The sequence below is a fragment of the Lactuca sativa genome, chromosome 2, assembly GCF_002870075.4.
Source record: "Lactuca sativa cultivar Salinas chromosome 2, Lsat_Salinas_v11, whole genome shotgun sequence".
Classification (NCBI taxonomy): domain Eukaryota; kingdom Viridiplantae; phylum Streptophyta; class Magnoliopsida; order Asterales; family Asteraceae; genus Lactuca; species Lactuca sativa.
Genome location: NC_056624.2, coordinates 132,694,176 through 132,703,555, shown reverse-complemented (window position 1 = coordinate 132,703,555; position 9,380 = coordinate 132,694,176).

Here is a 9,380-nt window from a genome sequence, read left to right as displayed (position 1 = left end):
ATTTGAATTCTTCATTTCTTTGGCAATTTGATCTTTGATTTCTTTGAATTCAACACCTTATTTGAATTAATTTCTGGTATCTTCAACTTTTTGAATTTCTTCAGAATTTTGATCTTTTGATCTTTACTTTATTTGCTCCAAAATTCTTCAAACTTTTTTCGTAATTCTCTTTCTTTTTTTTTTTTCATGTAACTCACTTTTTTTTTCACTCAAATCCTACATGCTTAAGCAGATGCGCTCAACCTCAACCTTTATTGGTTAATGATAATAATTTTCCTGGATACATTTCAAGTTTAGGCTGCTAAACATATTGCATTCCTCAAACCAAGCGGGGTTGTGTTTTTGTTCCATGATTTCACTAAAATAAGGGAGGCCACAAATGCACTATAACGTATATTGGCTCAACTAAACATTTGAGTTCTTATCGGATCATTTCATACAATATTAGCAAAATTTAAATTATCACTAGATTTTTCTAAATTAAACTATTATTTCAAGTTTTCTTTTAAAATTTTTAAATTTCCTAAATTCTAGCAATTTCATTTTTTTTCTCTTAATTTTAATTTACTTTTACCGATCCCCTACCCCACACTTATTTCATACAATGCCCTCATTGTATGCTAAAACAAATTAAGAACATAAAAAAGGGAGAGAAAGGAACAGACTCCCCTGGGTAGTTGTGGCGAGATCGAATGGGGCTGCTACAAGTTGCTTCAAATTTTGTCGAAAGACTGAAAACTGGAACTGCTGCCTCTGAATTTGCCGAAAAATAAAATCAAGACCGCTATCTTCAAAAATGTGGTGCAAAATATTGCAAATAAATGCAAAGTATAGTAACCATGACGTGGGAAAGTGTCGACCACGTCGTCTCGTCGAGAATGACATCCTCTACTCGCGATGAAAAATCCCCCATGACATAGGAAAATGTCAACCATGTCATGGCAACCGGGACGATACTTCTTCCTCGCGTCGAAATAAAACTCTATAGTATGGGAACTGCTCATCCATATCATAAGAGTCAAAACATCGTAACAATGCCAATCTTCAAAACAATCGCTCACGAAATAAATATGCACCCCACACTTATGACAAATCGTGGGTCTCAACTATAATCTTCAACTCCCATACCGCTCTCTCTAGCAACAGTCGGACCTAGCTGCTGAACTTACTGCCAACTTCCTAAGGGCGAAAAATTCTACAGAAATCTAAACAACCAAAGAGCATCAACATGAAAAACAAACTAAATCAAAGTTTAATTACATACCAAATACTAAAAACTAAACTAACACAAAACAAATAAAACAAAATAAAAAAGGATCACTCGTCATCTCCATCATCATGTGGATGTGTCCCAGAAGTAGCGGCCCCATCAAATCGTGACTGGAATGGTGGTGGAAAGGGAACCGAATACTGAAACCCTGATGGGCAAAGAATGCGTTCAACGCATTCCCATACCACTGTTGTTGCATGTCCACATGTGCAACATACTCGCTAAGACGATCAATGCCCTGAGCCAGGTAGCGCATATCAATCTCCCGCTCAGGTCCTTGCTGCGCTCCCTGAGGAGCAGGTCGACGCCGCTGGACCCGTCTCGGCTGTGGCTCGGCAGCACCCTCCTCATCTGCCTCATCATCTGCTCGAACCCTCAAAACACCATCACCACCCCGCTCTAATACGCGCATCGAATCCAATAGCTGAAGACTCATCGGCCTCATGTCGTGAAACACCATCGATCTCGTGATCTCACGTGTCATCAACTGGTATGATCGAGCTAACCGTGTGATAAAATGCCCTCCGCATATCGGGCTATCTCCCCTAAGTCCCCTGGCCCTCCGTCCCAAGTATGCAACTAAAGCAACTGGAAGGTTCAGGTGCCTCCCTGGAGTAACTAGTGCCCATAGGAAATACAGGTCTGTCGAAGGCACTCTCTCACTATTCTTGTGATGAGTGAGAGACATAGAAATCAACCGGTGCAACATTCGGTATGTAGTGGACCGAATCATCCCCCCTCGAGCGGTAGATGGTGTATAAATTCCTCCCGTAATCTCGGCCCAAAAAGTGTTCTCATTATAGTCCGTTGGCCGTTCCGTGAGACAGTCAGCAAGGAATGCCGGGAAGTGGGCACTCCTCGTCTTGTCGGCTGTGTAAATACCCACCCGAGTAGCAAGCTCTATCACGCTGCATTCCCGGCTCACTCCTCCCAGTCTGAAAGCAAAGGCTGTCCTGTCATCGAGTGGCTTCCTAGGATCATAGGAAACTGTAGCGTAGAACTCCAGCAAAAACTCCCGATACACAGGCTCCTGGATCCTGAACAAACGCGCCCATCCCTGACACACAAACAATTCCACACCACTCGCGTCCGAGTGTGTGTATTGCAAAAATTCCTGGATCAATGCAGCAAGTCCAGTCCTGGTAGCCAATTCCCAATCAAATGAGGGTGCAATATCAATCTCCTTTGTGAGAAGCAAGCTCAAGTTGGTGACATAACGCGCCCGGGTAGCATCGTTCAGCGTTTGCGGAAATTGTAAAAAGCGATGATCGGTCACATCCTCGGGTGGGTTGGTTCTTTGTGTCCTTCGAGCCATAATCTGCACATATTAACACAAAAACACAAAACCAACAAAATATGGCAGCATTAATAGATTTTTAAACCAAAAAAAATGAAGCTGGGTAGGGACATTACGTTGGGCGTACATCCAGCGTACGCTGGGCGTACGTCCAAATGCACAAATCTGTGTCGGTTCCAGTAGTTCGTTTACTTATGCTAAAATCATAACCCAACTGTAAGCAATACACTCAGCAGGGCAAACACATGGCATATCTAAATTTTTAGCTTGCGTGGTCCAAAGGCATAAAAAAAACGGAACTACCCAAATAATAAACCATCGTTCCTTATCCATTCAAGATTAGCAAACAATTTACAGGGAAACTTCATAGGGGCAATTAATCGGAGTTTTCAGGACATACGCTTGGCGTACGTCCCCAAGCTTCAATCGATGGGTGTGGGACGGGATTAAGATGAAATTAAGTTCGAGGGTTTAGTGTATTAACCGAAATCGGTCCATTCAAGCCCTAATCAACACATACATTTGCGAAATCGGTCCTAATTCAAGAACCCCATAAACCCTAGATTTCGAACCAAGGCTAAATGCAGCTTATTTCTTCGATTAAAACACAAATACATGATATTGAGTAACCAAAAAGCTTACTTGTGTGTTGGATTTAACAAGAAACACAAAAAAAATCGAGGATCTTGGAGGCTTCTTCCGTCCACAGCGTATGCGATAAAGGAGATGGGTTTGAAGATAACAGCGAAGTCAAAGGGTCAAGATATATTTACCTGGTCGCTTATGTACGCGGGGCGTAACACAAGGGTACGCGGGGCGTACCTCAACCCCCTGAAATGTTCATTCGCGAACCGGGCATATTACGCATGGCGTAAAATAACTTACGCGGGGCGTAACGTTTAAATGAAAATTTCCTTCTTTCTTTTAATTTGAATTTCCTTTTCTTTTTACACATTTAATCTAGGGACTTAAAACTTATTTATTTATTCCTTTTTAATTTCTTAAGCTAATGATGACTTCACGATGAGTGATAAAAAAAGGAGATGTCATAATCACTTATCTTTGTCAAGATCAAACAACAATGGTTGATCAAAAACCTTTGCATGCAAGAATTGGTTTGCGAAAACACCCACTTTCGGGACCCGTTAGAATATTTCCTTTGTTTTCCTTGCACCTTTAACTAAAAGCGGAACAAGAAGTGACCTAACTAGTCAAGAACAGCAAGAGCTCGGTCTTCCACTTAACCACCACAATACGCCTTGCTATACTACGCCTCATGGATTGAGTTGGGCAAATCAACAAAGTAGTAGGCTAAGCAGGTCAAGAATTCCCTAGTCGCTTTTATTCCCGAAACCCATGCAAAAAGTAAAGCCAAGCAATGTGTACAATCCCAAATTCCTGCAAAATAAAAACAAGAACCTTCCCGACAAGTGAAATGATATTATCGAAAATCAAACTAAAAATAAAAACTAACTAAAAAAAAAACAAATAACGAATAATCAAATAAAATAAATTAATGACAAGCCGTTCCCCGGCAACGGCGCCAAAAACTTGATGTGCACAAAAGTACCCATTAATTTTAATATTTATAACCTAACAAACTTAGACTATCTATGCACTTATAGGCAGTGTACCTAGTCAGATTATAGTATAGCTTAGGTAAGTCGGGTGTCGATCACAGGGAACGGTGGATTAATTAAATATATTTGAATATAGGTTATAGGTCACACGAAAATAATAAATAAAATGGTTTAATAAATCTCAAATTAGCAAATAACAACTCTCGATAAACTAACAGGAAAGCAAATCTCTTCAGGTACTTTGGTTTAGATAAATTACACCTTAAAACATAGACAATTGCATACACAAATTCATTTATTCAATGTTCACCGATTCCTAAAATGATTAGATTCGCGTTCACTATAACTAATCCTTTAGCAAACAAGTCAATTCAAACAGTGATCAGTTGATTAAACTAACATGCTTCCTAGTGTTCAGTTCGTATCAAGCAAGACTTGTAAATATAGTTAATCAATGTAGACATTTAATCAACCTCTTGTTGATGGTCATCAAACAAGGCTCACACATTAACTTAATTATTCTCAAGTTAATTCTAGTTTCACATTCGTTATTTCTAGTCTTATAATCTCGATGGTCATCAAAAATCATAAGAGACAAGCAAATCAAGCAGATGTTCAAGCAACTCAATTCACTTAACAATTAACAGAAAATAATCATCATTAACACATGAGGATCTTTTAACAAGCTTGGCAAGATAAATTAAACACAAATAAACTATTTAATATAGCAATTAGTCTAATAATCAAAGCTTCATTCAATCATAAACACAAAGTAAAAGGTTTTTACACCTAAATCAGAAACTAAATACAGAAAAGTACCACAATAGAATGCTAAACATGGTCACGTCAGCAAACCATATGATAATCAACATGTATCCGCTCTCCAATCCTTCCGATCTCTGCTCCCGTTAGCTTAACGGCCTTCCGGCCGCCTTCTAGACCCTCAAAACGGCTTAACAGAAGTTAATTGTCGACTAAATTAGGTTAGAAATCGAATCCTCCTCCCTGGTTAGCTAAAAATCGATATTTATAATCTTTGTGGCCGACCTAAGTACGCTGGGCGTACTTAGGATTACGCAGCGCGTACTCAAGATAATCACGCGATCAAGTTTATCCGGTGCAAAGGTGTACGCGGCGCGTACTATTTCCTTACGCGGGGCGTACTCACTTTTTCAGCAACTTTGATTTCTTTTAGCTTCTAAGTCCGGCTTCCGCTTTAGTTTTTTCTTTTGTGGTTCATCGGCAACGAATAGCTGCAAAACATAATTCAAAGCATTATGAGTACTTTTTAGTTCTAAAATAGAATAAATAAGGCCAAAATATTAAGATAAAGTGTATAAAAATATATATGAAAATACACATATCAGGACAAACATAATGTACATACTTTGTGTATGGCATAACTATTCTTCAAAAAACATAGTGTACATGCTTGGAGCATGGGACAACTATTATTTTAATTCAAGTATTAAGTTGATAAATCTGAAACAGTATGCAATGAATAATGTGTAATCAATATGGTGATAAATAAAAGGTGTTCTATTTATATTCACAAGGTCTGAGACCATATTGTATTCGATTATTCTTGTGTTTCACTTTGCATGTTTTGACTTCCAGAATAACTAGGTCATTCTTCCAGAATGACTAAGTTGTTCAAACCATGCACAGTCGGTAATACGTTGGAAGTAGGTATTAAGGCAAGACTGTCATGAAGCTGGTTTGTAGATGTCCAAGGTATTGGACATAGTAAGAGTTGCTACAAAATTCATGAGTGCTCATAAGTTCTGAGTATTGGATTCAACCCACGCTCATTTGATTCACTTCATAGATTTTATCACGAGTGATCATGAGACGATAATATCTTATATTCTTCAAACCTAGAGATATGAGTTGTTTCCTAAGAGTTGGTTATGCATTGATTGCAAGGAAACGCATTTGGTAACTCAATGTTATAAAACATGCCTTTGTGTATGATTCAAAAAGTAGTAGAACAAGAATATGAGTCGAATTTTATCCATTCCTTTTACCCTTAAAGGGATAAAAGCGATATCTATGGGCCCCTCGATGATTTAGTGATGACACCCCGAAGTGCTTGGCCAAGCCTGGACTGATTTGATTTGTTCAATTAGTCAGTTGTCATAAATCGAAAATCGGGAAACAACAGATGGACAGAGAGAAAGATTATAATTCATGTCTCAGTCCATATATTATATAGAATGGAGGAATATATGATCCCTTATCTAATGGACGCGTCATTGATTTGTTCAGAGTTCGACAACGGCTTTAAGAGCTATGATTGCTAGTCGGGTTTTGGAGTCATACACAATAATAGTTTTAGACTTATCCAAGTGGGAGACTGTTGTATTAGTGTCTAAGTCCATAACTATAATTGGTATGTACTTGACCCGATTTGGCATGGTCCATTTGGGTTGCACTTCACCGGAATAAGTTATATGGATAGTCTTTTGAGAATAGTATGTTTATGATTTATATTAATATAATATAAGTTCTAATATATTAATGTGGAACCATATTATTTAATTAGTATTGATCAATAATTAATTTAGAATTAATTTAGTGATCAAAAGGAACTAATTAAATATGGACTCTTGTATATATATATATATATATATATATATATATATATATATATATATATATATATAGAATGGGCCAAGTTCATTTAGGTTAGGCTAAGCTTGCATGGATAGTCCATGGAGTTTTTGACCTATGGATCCTATGGAAATGAAAGGTCATGGGTATTAGGGTTTACATGAATGTAATCCTAATCCTCCATACTATATAAAGAGGTCTTTGGAACATGAAATGACACTAGGGCGTGTGAAAACAAGAGTGGGTAATTTCTAGTGTGCTTACTATTCTCTCAAGTTTCCAAGGTGTTTTTGGTGATTTGTGATTCCACTTGAGGCTTCCACACTATTGCGGCTAAGCTCTTAAAGTTCAAGACTTCAAGTTTCATCAATAGGTATGTTATCTAACTAGACTTTTGTAGTATAGTTGCTTCATATTATGCTAGTTAGGATGACACCTTGGAATATTGAATATTTGCATGTATAATAGAGAAAACATAGACCCAAGGTTTATAGGGTTGCATGTATACCAGAGGAGTGTTAGAATGCTCATAACCCTTCACCTTCTTCTTCTTTTAGTCTTCAAGAATACACAAATCACTCAACGATGACTCATACACTCACAAGATGCTCTAGGGTTTCATGGATGAGGGTTTGCATAATGGAGGCTGTAACTGAGGCCAAAGGGTAGAGAATAAGATGCTTAAATAGGGCACCAAGACCCGGATTTAGGGTTTCCCAAACCGAGACCAACTCGCCGAGTTGGTCCTCCAACTCATCGATTAGTTCACTTAACCCGCGAACCTAAAATCCGCTCTTACTCGTTGAGTCATCCCCCAGGCTCGACGAGTTGCCTTCTTGTCTTGAGGTTTTTCCTTTCCTTTCTTGGTCTTATGGATTTTGGGTGTTACACCACCAATGAAAAATTTCATTCTTGTAGCTAGTACTTTGGTGATAATTTTATTCAAGAACCCAATTAAACTTGTTGGAAGAAAGTCATTTAAAGATAATGGATCTTTAATTTTAGCTGTAAGTGTGATGAATGAAGTGTTACAACCTCGTGGAAGGACACCGTTGTCTTCAAAATGTCTGACGAATCTCCTCATGTCATCCATAATCGTGCACCAATACTTTTTGAGGAACTTGAACGTGAATCCATCGGGTCCAGGTGCTTTCTCACTACCACCGTCCCATATTGCTGATTTTACCTCATCAAGAGTGAAGGATGATTCGATCCCAATAACGTCCATCATGGATAAGGATTGGAATAGAGGATTGACAAGCTTTGATCTTGAGGTATAGTTTTCCTTGAGTTTGTTATGAAAAAATATGAAAACTTCACCTTTTATCCCGATCACTTTTGACGTCCATCTACCATTGATCAAAATTTCATTCAGCAAGTTCCTTATGTTTTTACAGTTGATATGCCCATGGAAGACCTTTAAATTTTCGTCCCCGTCAACGATCCGTTTTATCATGGATTTCTGCTTTAGGTCAAGAGCCGCCAATTTTTCCTTTTCCGTTATTTTTTATGTTCCATGGTTTCTGATCTTTATTTCCGAATTAGATAAGGGTCTTGTCTTTTCCATCTTTTCAAATGTAGCTTGCATTATGTTGTTAAAACATCAATTATCAATTATATGAAATAAAACTGTCACTAATTGTGTTATAAGGAAACAAACTTTTGCTTTAATTTATTTTCCTATAGTCATTCTTGGGGGTTGGGAGTAAGGATGAGCATAGGTTGGTATCCGCCTTATTTGGGAAGAACCGGAACTGGAACTGGAACCAGCGGTTCCTAGAAAGTTCAAACTAGAACCAGAACCAAAACCAGTCTAAGGCAGTTCTTAAAATTTTGGAACTAGTCCCGGAACCAATGGTTCCGGTTCCAGGAGCGGGAACCTGGTTACATCAATTTTATTAACATTTGTCAAAAACTATAATTTAGTTCGGTCCAAATTGAATCAATTCAGATCAAAGACGAACAAAATCGGACCAATATATTATAAATCTGTCTAAATAACACACACATATTCATATGAAATACTTATATATATATATATATATATATATATATATATATATATATATATATATAGAGAGAGAGAGAGAGAGAGAGGAGAGTTCAATTGAGAAAAAAGGTTGAGAATAGGGGAATCATTCTCAGCCACACATTTATTTTGCCGCAAAACACTTAGGCATACTGTCAAAAATGGATAACGGATAAACATGTGTTTTCCAACCAAACATGTTTAATTAAACTATGTTAATGATTACCTTAATATACACAAAAACATACTTTTTTTTGTTTTTTTTTATTTTTAGAAAGCCATTTTTATCGAAAAATTATTTTAAATATATCGAAATTCATAATTTTTTATTCTCTATAAATAGACATTCATATTGATATAGTTTAAAAATAAAATAAAAAATTTATTTTTTTTATAGTTTCAGTTCTCGTTATTCATAAGTGAATAAAAATCTATCAGATTTTTATTACAGTACATTCGTTATTTACTTATGAATAAAACGTATGCTTAACTTTTTTTATAGTTTAAGTATGGTTTATATATAAATATAACACGTAATAAAGTTTTCTTACTTAAAATATATATTTTTACATCATCTTTTGTCATATATTA